Genomic DNA, 13,307 nt, shown 5'->3' with positions numbered 1-13,307 from the left:
AAGAAATAACTTTACAAAATAAAATGTATTATTATTCCCAGAGCATTATCAGTCTAATTATGCTACCTTCTGCATATTGGCTACTTAATGTATTCAAGCCTGTCTCAAAATACAACACTGCCACTTGAAGACATAAAAAGCTATTTCACTCTTTCAAAGATGTCTAGAAATGTACATGTTTTGTGCTCTTGTAGGAAGCTATATCTGCCCCATTGCTCACTACAAATGATCTATAACTGGACTAATAACTCACTATCAAAGGACATGAACAAATGTGCCCACATGGCTACATGCAGCTCTCACTTTGATCTCAAAACAAGCTATCTACTCACTACCGCACATGCGGTAAAGGCAGTACAGTTCAAATTGAATGGCACAGATCGACCTATGGCCTTTTTGCATATAGGCCTACTACACCTCTGATTGGTTATGCCGCACCGGTCTGTGTGTAGAGTATGGGCTGAGTCGTGTGTATCAATCCAGTAGAATCCTACTCCGATGCATTCTGCCTACAACATCTCTTGCATAGTTAGTTTTGCATAGTTAATTTTGTGTAGGTATGTTGCATTAACATTGGCTAATATTGCGTTGATTCGATCACAATTCCCACCGTAAAGGGAAACGTTGATAGGGTTTACTAAGAGAGAAAACTAGAAAGTTGAGTGAACTTCAAGCTATGCTTCTCTGAACGGGCTGATATGTATTCTGCACGCAGTCCAGGGGGAACAGTGCCAGTTTAGAGGGAACATTGCTGCCATGTTGCACTGCGCCTTGCTTTGGGAAAACCTACTTTCGACTGTGGCAGATGCACCTGCTATGATTTCACTCCTCGATTTTCGTCTGCAGTCTGTTGCTTTCGCCTTACTCAAACGAGTCCATTACCTATGCAATGCAAGGAAGTCAAGACTTCCCTCACAAACGGAAACTCTCCGCCAAACTCCTCCCTCCCTTCCGCGAATTTCACCCGTGTTTATAATGGCCAAAAGGCAATTTTTTGTTTTCATGAATTTTACAATATAGCCAATTTTGATTTTGTGGCTGTTGAATCTAATTGAAACCATGTATCATCTGCACATGGTTTTGAAAATCACCGCACCAGTTTAAACACCGCCTAATCCTGATTCTTCCAAATAATCAATGACGAAAATCACACATAATTCTACATTACCAACGACAGATTCTCACCGTTTCACCTGTCGACGAGAATCTGACCACGAGAGATTAGCCAGAAAGTGATTTGACCATCTGCTGATGTTGGCGTGCCACAGATAAACGTGTCCAATATAATGCTCAAATGCACATTTACACATGCCAAAGACCTATTCTCTTGTAGACAATGTGTTTATTTAATAATATTTGCGTACTATTTTACGTGTAACTTTATTTGCCAATGACATTTGCGCGACATTTTTTTAAATGCAGAATCCAGGGAATTGTCCTATGTCAGGAGTAAGGACAATGTTACTCTTGGGGGCTTTATAGAACCCTGGATTTATAAAAAGTAACAAGACACGGAAACGAATAGCCTCTGCCCCAAGGTATTGGCCGATCATGTGCCGAGATATCACCCCATTCACATCTCGGCAGTGGAAACCAATCAAATCACTGCATCACTCACAAGGCTATGCAGAGTCTGCCCATAGAGAACGATAGAGGCCTTTTCGCGATTGAGTGCTTCCACCATTTTAATGTAGTCAACTGTGTGGGACTTCCAACTTCATTGGCTGACCCCGTTGGAGTCATGTCCAACCGGGTCATCAGGCGGGATCAGCCAATCGTGAATAAGAAAATTGACTACTTTATGGAGATAGCCTCAATGGCTCGGCAGGTAGCCTAGTGGTTAGAGCATTGGACCAGTGACCTAAAGGTTACCCGATCACATCCCTGAGCTGACATGGTAAAAATATGTTGTTCTTCCACTGAACAAGGCAGTTAACCCACTGTTCCCCGGTAGGCCGCCATTGTAAATAATGATTTGTTCTTAACCGACTTCCTAGTTAAAAAATGTTTTATGTTGTCACAGCTGCTTAGTGCTCACCAGTTTGTAGTCCTAAACCCCAGAAATTAGTCACTCCTGGTTTGTTCAGCTATTCCTATATTGAAAGAATAGGGTTTTGGGATAAATGCAAAAAAATAAGGTCTGAGTTTAACACAGGCTTAGGAGATCATATACGTTTTGTTCTATGAGATAATATCAGTCAGATAAAATGGCCTTGATGAATTATGAAGCCTTTATGTGCTTTTTGATTACGTAAATGCTTAATAAAAAATAAAGTGATGTTAGCTGATGAAGATTATCTCATATAACAAAACATATCAGATCTCCTAAACCTGTGTTTACCACAGACCTTATTTGGGGTGTTTATGCAAAAAAAAACTACAGAGAACTCAGGAGTTAGTGCCTACAAAAATATGCCATTGCCATTGATCTCTATAATTGCACAAATACAAAGATGAGTCCTCTATCTATCTCTATGGGTCTGGCTCCAGCAGAGATCTGTATAGCCTGATCTATCTTGTATCACCCGTTCAATGGTGAGAGATTCTTGCACAAGCACCCATTGACAATTTAGGCCATTCCGGCTCTTCGTTCGGCTCAGCTCACCAAAAAGAGCCGTCTATTTTGACTGCCAAACAGTTTTTTAAAATTATTATATATTTTTTTTCAAGTCAGTTTGTGATAGTTTCACTATGATTGGTGGTAAAACAATTTTTATTAAATTATTAAATTAAATCATAACCACAATGTATTTAAAAATGCATTGGTTTGTTATGAAAAAGAATGCTATTAAACATTTGCATTTAAAGTATAACTTTTTAATGTATATAAACAAAGTACATATAAATCTAACCATTCAAAACGAATACTCACTGAACACCATAAAATAATATTGCACCATATCAAAGAAAAATGAATAACAATTTGCAAAACTGCAGCATCTCACAAATTGAAATAAAGGTAAAAAAGAAAGATGCTATTACACATGTGCATTTAAAGTATAACTTTTTTAATGTATATAAACAAAGTGCATATGAATGTAACAATTCAAAATGTATTCAATCTGAACAACATAATAAAATAATATTGCACCTAATCAAAGAAAAATAAATAACAATGTGCAAAACTGCAGCATCCCACTTAAAACATTAAACTGGTCCCTATTTTCTCTCTCTTCTTTATTGCCATATTATAACCAGCAGCACACAGCAATGCTGACCATATTTTGCTTTTATGAGAGATTTGCATTCAGAAATGCAAGCTGTCTCAGTTTCGAGGGGCTGATGCGGTTTCTTCTCTCAGTAATTTTTTGTCCCGTTTTTGAGAAGACCCTCTCATAGGGAATGGATGTGGCCACTATGCAGAGTCTCCCTGTCATGACTTTAGTAAGCCATGGGTAAACCGAGGCCTTGTTCTTCCACCAGCTCAGAGGATCTGCAGATCTTTGGAGGAGGGGCTCCTCCAAATAGGTTCGGACCTCCATTATGGCATCTGCTGTGTGATTCCTTCGTACTGCATCCCCAGTCGGTCTCGCGTCAAACAGCATCCAAACAGCAGACGTTTGTGGCACTACTGCTGGTGCTTCTGCTCCATCTGATCCCTCTTCTTCCTGTTGCCCTGGTGCCTGAGCCAACTGACTGCTGGGGCTGTCCCTCCCTGCTGCTGAGGTTATTCTTTGAAGAACCTCATCAATCGCCATGGCATCACTGAAGGCTAACTTCTTAAACCTGGGGTCAAGTGCAGCGGTTTCTGATAGCACGTGATTATATTCCATTCCGTGGAACTTTCTGTCCATTGATGAACATAGGGTCTCCATCAACTCTGTCACATGTCCTGTGGTTACATTTGCTTCTCTCTGGCGGCTGGCTGTGATTTGCTGCAGACCCTTATACAGGAGTATCATTTTTGAGGCTGTCACATAGCTGAAAAGAGAGAACAGTAACTTATTAGTTCAGGTTCATGTTTTGTCTACTGATACTAGATTCTCATCTACTGCTCATATACATATATAATACTGGATTAAATAATGATGTAGTAATAACTGTTTATTGTACCTCTCTCCACTGATCTCCACAGTGACCTGCTCAAAGGGTTCCAGGACTATGAACACCTCCTCCACCACCTCCCATTCCTCTTGAGTCAAAGCATCAACAGGTGCATTGACAATGGCCAGGGTAGAGATGATGGCATCATTTGACTCAAGAAACCGCTTTAACATATAAAATGTTGAATTCCACCTTGTAGTGCAGTCTTGTTTAGGCCTCAGCTCAGGCATCCCCATCTGGCATTGTGTAGACTTTAGTTTTTCAACACCTAATACTTCCACAGCTGCTTTCACTTTGTCCACAGTGGGCTTCATCACCTTCAGAGCATCTCTTACAATCAGGTTGATTGTGTGGGCAAGACAAGGATGATGGGTACATTTTAACATTTCCATGGCTTTGGTTATGTTAGCTCAATTGTCGCTAACACAACAGACTACTTTTCCATCTACTTGCCATTCTCTGGCCCCTCTCAACAGTTCCTCTGCCAAGTTCACTGAGGTGTGTCTGTCTGAACTCAAAGTAGTCCAGAAGAGAGCTAGACATTGAAAAATCTTCAATTAAGTGACATGTAACCGACATGTAAGAAGTGGTTACACTTGATGTCCAGCAGTCAGTGGTAAGGCAAACTGCAGTAGCTTTTTGGACTCTTTCCCACACTGAAGCCTGTGTGCTCTCGTACAGTTGTGGAATAGGTGATTTGAAAGGGTTTTCCTGCTTGGAATTGTGTACATTATATTTAGACAATTGCTATCATTTCTAAAACCTCTGTCCTCCATGATCCACAATGGCTGGAAGTCGGTGGCAATCTGAAAACCAGGTGTGCAGGGAACAAGACAAAAAGAATGGATAAATGATTAATGGAGCGGCGATGGCTAGAAAGCCGGTGACGTCGACCGCCGAACGCCGCCCGAACAAGGAGAGGAGCCGACTTCGGCGGAAGTCGTGACAGTACCCCTCCTTGACGCGCGGCGTCAGCAGGGCGCCGACACCGGCCTCTGGGACGACCCGGAGGGCGAGGCGCAGGGCGATCCGGCCAGCGACGGTGGATTTCCCACAGCAGTTCAGGGTCCAACACATCCGCTACCAGAACCCAGCACCTCTCCTCCGGACCGTACCCCTCCCACTCCACGAGATACTGAAGGCCCCTCGCCCGACGCCTCGAATCCAGGATGGAACGGACGGAGTACGCCGGGGCCCCCTCGATGTCCAGAGGGGGCGGAGGAACCTCCCGCACCTCAGACTCCTGGAGCGGACCAGCCACCACCTGACTGAGGAGAGACACATGGAATGAGGAGTTAATATGGTAATCGGGGGGAAGCTGTAACCTGTAACATACCTCGTTCACTCTCCTCAGGACTTTAAATGGCCCCACAAACTGCGAGCCCAGCTTCCGGCAGGGCAGGCGGAAGGGCAGGTTTCGGGTCGAGAGCCAGACCCTGTCCCCTGGTGCGAACACCGGGCCTCACTGTGGTGACGGTCCGCGCTGGTCTTTTGGCAAAGCGTGGCCTGCTGGAGGTGACCATGGGCGCTGAACCAATCATCCACCGCAGGAGCCTTGGTCTGACTCTGATGCCACGGTGCCAGAACCGGCTGGTACCCCAAGACACACTGAAAAGGGGAGAGGTTAGTGGAGGAGTGGCGGAGCGAGTTCTGCGCCATCTCTGCCCAGGGCACGAACGCCGCCCACTCCCCCGGCCGATCCTGGCAATAGGACCGCAGAAACCTGCACACATCCTGGTTCACTCTTTCCACCTGCCCATTACTCTCGGGGTGGAAACCTGAGGTGAGGCTGATCAAGATCCCCAGACGTTCCATGAACGTCCTCCAGACTCTCGAGGTGAAATGGGGACCTCGATCAGACACTATATCCTCAGGCACCCCGTAGTGCCGGAAGACGTGTGTAAACAGGGCCTCCGCAGTTTGTAGGGCCGAAGGGAGACCGGACAGAGGGAGACGACAGGACTTAGAGAAATGATCCACAATGATCAGGATCGTGGTGTTTCCCTGTGAGGGAGTAAGATCTGTTAGAAAATCCACCGACAGGTGTGACCAAGGCCGTTGTGGAACGGGTAAGGGATGTAGCTTACCTCTGGGCAGGTGTCTAGGAGCCTTACACTGGGTGCACACCGAGCAGGAGGAAACATAAACCCTCATATGCCGAGCCAAGGTGGGCCACCAATACTTCCCAGTCAGACAGCGCACCGTCCGACCGATCCCCGGATGACCAGAAGAGGGTGATGTGTGGGCCCAATAGATCAACTGGTCACGGACAGCAGACGGAACGTACTGACGCCCGATGGGACACTGGAGTGGAGCGGGCACTGTACGCAATGCCTGCTCAATGTCAGCGTCCAGCTCCCACACGACCGGCGCTACCAGGCAGGAGTCCGGGAGAATGGGAGTCTGATCCATGGGCCGCTCCTCTGTGTCATACAGCCGGGAGAGTGCGTCTGCCTTCACATTCTGGAAACCTGGTCTGTAGGACAGGGTAAACACAAAACTGGTAAAGAACATGGCCCACCTTGCCTGACGAGGATTCAGTCTCCTTGCTGCCCGGATGTACTCCAGGTTGCGGTGGTCAGTCCAGATGATGAAAGGGTGTTTAGCCTCCTCAAGCCAATGTCTCCACGCCTTCAAAGCCTTCAAAGCCCCCTATTACAGGGGCTGAGTCACTGGCATACTGGTGCTCTTCCATGCCGTCCCTAGGAGGGGTGCGTCACTTGAGTGGGTTGAGTCGCTGACGTGGTCTTCTTGTCTGGTTTGGCAGCCCCCCTTGGGTTGTGCCGTGGCGGAGATCTTTGTGGGCTATACTCGCTCTTGTCTCAGGATGGTAAGTTGGTGAAAAGATAAGTCATTCTAGTTAAATTTGTCTTTTGTTTCTGTTAGTCTTTAGTGACATGGATAGAAGTACAGTCTGCTGTCATTCTGATCTAAGAATATTACTCCTGCTTATTATGAAGAAAAAATACATCTGTTTAACTTTGTAAACTAAAGGTGTGTTTAGAATTATTTTTGTTGTATTAATGCTATTTAATCTCTCATCAGACAAATATTATTCTGTTTGTCCTGTGGGTACCTTTGCCACTGTTCCACCCCTTGTGTATTGCGCTGGCATGGTGTATTTGTCGAAAAAATCAACTAGCGACAAATCTAGCCACTTTTTCTGGTGTTATTGGAGACTTTTCGAGACTCTGACGTGAAAGCATGTATAGTTCTTACTCTTCTCAATGAGCAGCGGGTGCTGCCATTGGCCCCACCCCTGTACCAAAGCACCCACAGGTGGCCCAGTCCTCGCACAGCAGTCCCTCCCAGCTGCAGTCAGAGCAGGAGATGTTCACCCCTCCGAGTCCAGACTGCAAATGAATCGCGCATGCGGGCAGCTGCCGCTGGCTGATCCCGCCCTGGCTTACATTCAGGGCGGGATGTAAATGTAAAATGTTCTTTGTCTAAAATAAATCACTGCACAAAAATAAATCACTGCATTAGACTCACACAGCCTCAGTCACTTACTCACCTTGTCCACCGTGTTTGTGCCTCTCTGTGACATAAGCTAAACATCTAGCTGGCTAGCTCATCATGTCTCAGTCTAAACTGTACACTCAAAAATACAGAAAGGAGTGGGAATCAAACCCTGAATTCAAAGGCTGGTTGAAGCCGTTTATTGGAGATGATACACTGGCATACTGCCTGTATTGTAAGGCTACACCAAACTTAGTGATGTAAAAAAACACATGACAACTCAAAAACATACTCAAAAGGCAAAGCCTTATAACAGTTCCACCCAAAACAAGCTGCCATTTATGGTTAAAAAATTTGACTCTGCAAAAAAGGCTGAGGCCACCATGGCATTAGCTGTCGCTGAACACTGTTCCATGCTGGCATGTGATCACATTGGAGAAGCATGTAGAGCTGCTTTCTCAGACTCCACTGCTGCTACCCACTTCAAAATGCACAGGACAAAGTGCACAGAAATTATTAATGGTGTTCTAGCACCATACTTTCTGAGAAAGTTGGTCGCAGATGTGGGTGACCAGCATTTCAGCCTCCTCCTCGATGAGTCCACGGATGTAAGTGTTTCTAAGTACCTGGGGGTTGTGATAAGGTACTTTAGTGACACCAAGCAGACAATTGTATCAACATTTCTGAGGCTTGTTGAGTTGGAGGGAGGAGATGCCAAATCTATAGCCCGTGCTGTTGTGGCTTTCCTCGAGAAGGGTTGTCTTAAAAAAGAGAAACTCCTGGGGATAGGGACTGACAATACCTCTGTTATGATGGCGATTAACAATGGGGTCCATAAAGTGCTGAAGGAGGAGTATGGCCTAAAATATCTGGTTCTTATTTGCTGTGTGTGCCACTCTCTGCAGCTTGCTGTAAGTTATGCTTCCAATGACATCATCCCCCGTAGTGTGGAGTACTTGGTACGAGAGACTTATAAATGGTTTTCAGTGTCTCCAAAGCGCAGGGAGGCCTACAAGGCCATATATGAGACCATCAACTGTGGGGAGAAACCTTTACAGATATTCAAGGTGTGTGCTACAGGTTGGCTCTCCATTGAACCCGCGGTTTCACGCATTTTGAACCAGTGGTAGGAGCTTAGGCTGCATTTTGCAGTCACCAAGTCCAGTGAACACTGCTACACGGCTGAGGTTTTATACTCCATGTACAGTGATCCTCAAAACATATTGTATCTGACTTTTTTGAAGTCAGTGCTGGGTGAGGTACAGTTGGCCATCAATACTTTTGAGGGAGAGCAAGTAGATCCTCTTAAGCTACTTGACAGCTTGGTTAGCCTGATCAAGTCTGTGAGTAGCAGGGTGCTGAATCCACTGGCAAATGTTGATGTACTCAAAGGGCCAATAGACGGATACATCAGTCCCAAACCGTACCTTGGTTACCTTTTTGAGTCAAAGGCAGCTGAGCTCCACCTTGCGCCTGAGGATGAAAACAATGTCTGAAAGCAGTGTGTAGCCTTCACCATCTCCCTCACTAATGAGTTGAGGGTGAGACTGCCAGACAACATCAAAGCATTGCAGTACATGTCAGTTTTCAATGTGGAGGAAACTCTAAGGCACAAAAAGAGCCATGGAGAAATAGAAAAAATAGTCAAGCTCCTTGGCAACTCCCCTGCAGAGATAGACAAGCTTGTCCAGCAATGGCGTCATCCATCTTAGTAAATGGAATGAGACAAAAAACACACTGGGCTTCTGGAGTGAGATTTCAGGGATGCAGCTGATATCAACCCGTTTCAAGAACTTGCCATGGCTGCTGTGTCTGTGTTGTCCTTGCCACACTCGAATGCTGAAGTCGAGAGAGTATTCAGCCAGATGAGTGTGGTAAAAAGCAAACTTAGAAATCGGATGTACATTCTGTGCATTCTATATGGACTGAAGCTGTCTGGGGAGGCTTGCTATGAGCACCAGCTGCCTGATAACGTTTTGCAGCTTTTTGGCACATAAGCTGCTTACTCATTTAAGTCAGCTCCCTCAGTTGCTGAACCTGCCATACAGAGCCTTGACCAAAATGACGATGACCCACTCTTTCTGTGAGCCAGCACAGCCTGTGTGTGTGTGGAGGGGGGTCTGGAAAAAACAAACAATTAACCTGAATTAGGGCCAGACTAGTTACCATAATTTTCTCATATTGCCATCTAAATGTTTTTGGTCCATTTAGATTGTTAATGTAGATTGTATACAAAAAAAAATTATGGTTAAAATGTTCATGTTCTACTGTGACCATAAGGTTAAAAACCAAACCAAATTAATAAAACTAAACTAAAAAAGAACAAAAAAAGAACAACAAAAAAATGAAAAAACGAAGTAACTCTGCCAGAGTGTCTCTTTTGAGTCACTTTTGCCAGTCCCAAGCCCGGATAAAGAAGGAGGGTTGGAATTGTGACATAAAAAAAAACAAGAATCGACAGAAGAAAGTTCATTTGTAGTTCTAAACATATTTAGGGAGTTTTTTACTCACTTTTGGTCTCCCCCACGACGTTATTCCTCTCTCCTACAGCGTCCATCACAATTACATGCACATGGCCAATTGTGCAAATTAGGCGATGACATCATTTAGCGACTTCTAGCAACTTTTAGGACAGCCAATAGCTACTTTCCTTACTGAGGAGTTCGCAACACTGGGCACTTCTATTGGAGAAGCAGTTTCTGCCTATCTTCATACTGTACGGTCTTTGACATTCAAGCGGTATTGAAATTGTAGTGCTCAGCGGCACAGCATTATGGGTAATGCGTTCATTACCCCTTACAAGCGATGTCAATCAGGGTTGCCAGGTTCGATGGAAAATTACCTATTTGTGTGTGGGTATTTTTGGAGTAATGGTGGTAGGAATAGGGGGAGACATTCTTATGTTGACAGATTCATCAATAAATAGCCCACAGAGGAACTTCAAAATAAAATTATGTTTGGTGTAACTGTTTCTGGTGCAACTGTATGGTAGTTGAGGCTCTTAGATGGCTATATGTGCAACCATAGAGTATAACGTCTGACTGGACTAGGATCAGTTAAGCCAGGGATGTTCATACGGTTTGTGGGCCAATTGCGGCCCACGAGTAGTTTTGAAATGGCCTGCAACGTTTATTAAATTATATTAAATGGGGCTTGCAAGAGAAAGTAACACACATATATATATTTTACCAGTAATATGTAGTATGACTTGTTATGGTACATAGAGATGTCGGTGGAAATCTGTGAAGATGGCCTCATATTGTTTTTTTTAGACTCATTAGGGAGAATCTTGCATGAGGTACCTGAGAACCAGTGTCGGCTCTCCAGAGGAGAAAGAGGAGGACCATCCTCCTAAGAGAATTTCAGAAAGATTTAAATTGTGAGACATTCAAAAAGTTTGCCTTTTTAGATAAGACTATAGTAAACATATTCACATGTCACCAAATAATTGATTAAAACAAACAGCTGGCTTCTGTCCTCCTCTGGGTAAATTGATGTCAATACAAAATCTAGGAGGCTCATGGTTCTCACCCCCTTCCATAGACTTACACAGTAATTATGACAACTTCCGGAGGACGTCCTCCAATCTATCAGAGTTCTTGCAGCAAGAACTCGCATGTTGTCCACCCTTATCAGAGAAGTAATCTAGTCCTGAAACATAATCTACTGCTAGCTAGAACTGCAGTGCATAAAATCGAGTGAGTAGTTGACTCATAGAGAGAAAGACAGTTTTGAAAAAATCTATTTCTTCCAGAGAGAAAGAGAGAGAGCTAGCTATATTTTGTACCATATATTTCTTCAATTTCACTTACTTAGCTAGCTAGTTTAGCCTACTCAAACACCTGGCTAAAACAGAGACGGATGCTACGTTAGCTAGTTCGCTATGGCTATCCAACACTGGAACTCTTCAAAGTCAAAGTAAGCTTTTGGTTTTATACATTTATTGCCACCGGGGCCTACCGGTGTAACTGCTAAACTGCTTGCTGCTGACCTTACACTGTACTGCATGATTGTAGCAGGTATACTAAAGTGTTAGTTCTAGTAGCTATGTTGACTATGACGTGACAACGATGTAGGCTGTGTGTGGCTGTTAGCAGTCATGATATGAAGGTTTGGCTTGGAAATGTTTTATGCCTGGTCACAGGCAGCTGATGTGTTGTGCACTGAAGTCCACAAGGGAAGAGAAAATGTGAGAGGAGGAGAGCGCGTAGATAGATGCGAGAAGGAATTATATATACAAGGAGATGTTTGTATGTCATTGCTATCAACGTGAACTATGTTTGTGTGTGTATTCATTGAGCCGATTCTGTTGAAAACTTTTTTCTCCCTTTCTATCTGCCTTGAGCACTATATCAAACTTGCAACATTGTATCAACTGGGTACGGCTCCACGCTGTCCACTTTCCCCTGATTAATTTGCAGGTTCAGCGAAAGATACAGTAAGTAGGCCTAAGCAACATGAAAAAAAATTATAGGCCTAACATCATGCGCCTGCACAACAGCAGAAACCACTGGTAGTCCACTTTCCATTTTCATTTTATTACTTGTAGAAACTGTAGGCCAAAACTGAGTGTATGTACAGTACTAGTCAATAGTTTGGACACACCTACTAATTCAAGGGTTTTTCTTTTCTTTTGACTATTTTCTACATTGTAGAGTAATAGTGAATACATCACAACTATGAAATAACATGTAGTAACCAAAAAAGTGTTAAACAAATCAAAATATATTTTATATTTGAGATTCTTCAAAGTAGCCACCCTTTGTCTTGATGACAGCTTTGCACAATCTCTCAACCAGCTTCACCTGGAAGGCTTTTCCAACAGTCTTGAAGGAGCTCACGCATATGCTGAGCACTTATTGGTTGTTTTTCCTTCACTCTGCGGTCAAACTCATCCCAAACCATCTCAGTTCGGTTGAGGTCGGGTGATTGTGGAGGCCAGGTCATCTGATGCAGCACTCCATCACTCTCCTTCTTGGTCAAATAGCCCTTACACAGCCTGGAGGAGTGTTGGGTCATTGTCCTGTTGAAAAACAAATGATAGTCCCACTAAGCGCAAACCAGATGGGATGGCGTATCGCTGTAGAATGCTGTGGTAGCCATGCTGGTTAAATGTGCCTTGGATTCTAAATAAATCAGACAGTGTCACAAGCAAAGCACCCCCATACCATCATACCTCCTCCGCAATTCTTCACGGTGGGAACCACACATACGGCGATAATCCATTCACCTACTCTGCATCTCACAAAGACACAGTGGTTGGAACCAAAAATCTGTAATTTGGACTCATCAGATCAAAGGACAGATTTCCATCGGTCTATTTTCCATTGCTTCATGTTTCTTGGCCTAAGCAAGTCTCTTCTTCTTATTGGTGTCCTTTAGTAATGGTTTCTTTGCAGCAATTCAACCATGAAGGCCTGATTCATTCAGCCTCCTCTCAACAGTTGATGATGAGATGTGTCTGTTACTTGAACTCTGTGAAGCATTTATTTGGGCTGCAATCTGAGGTGCAGTTAACTCCAATGAACTTTTCCTCTGCAGCAGAGGTAACTCTTGGTCTTCCTTTCCTGTGGCGGTCCTCATGAGAGCCAGTTTCATCATAGCGCTTGATGGTTTTTGCGACTGCACTTGAAGAAAGGGGGTTAAGTGCGTGTAACTGGAACAATATTCCCTTTTTATGCTCTTCTCTCTGTGTTTTCTGACCTTGAAGTTAAGCATGATAATGGCATTCTAATTACCCGCTATTCGTTTGGGGTGGAGATCGATTAAATTAAGGTGTTTTGGAGGTGTGTCTACAGATTTTC

This window comes from Salvelinus fontinalis, chromosome 1, assembly GCF_029448725.1.
Source record: "Salvelinus fontinalis isolate EN_2023a chromosome 1, ASM2944872v1, whole genome shotgun sequence".
NCBI classification, from domain to species: Eukaryota; Metazoa; Chordata; class Actinopteri; order Salmoniformes; family Salmonidae; genus Salvelinus; species Salvelinus fontinalis.
Note: the sequence above shows the minus strand (reverse complement) of the source record.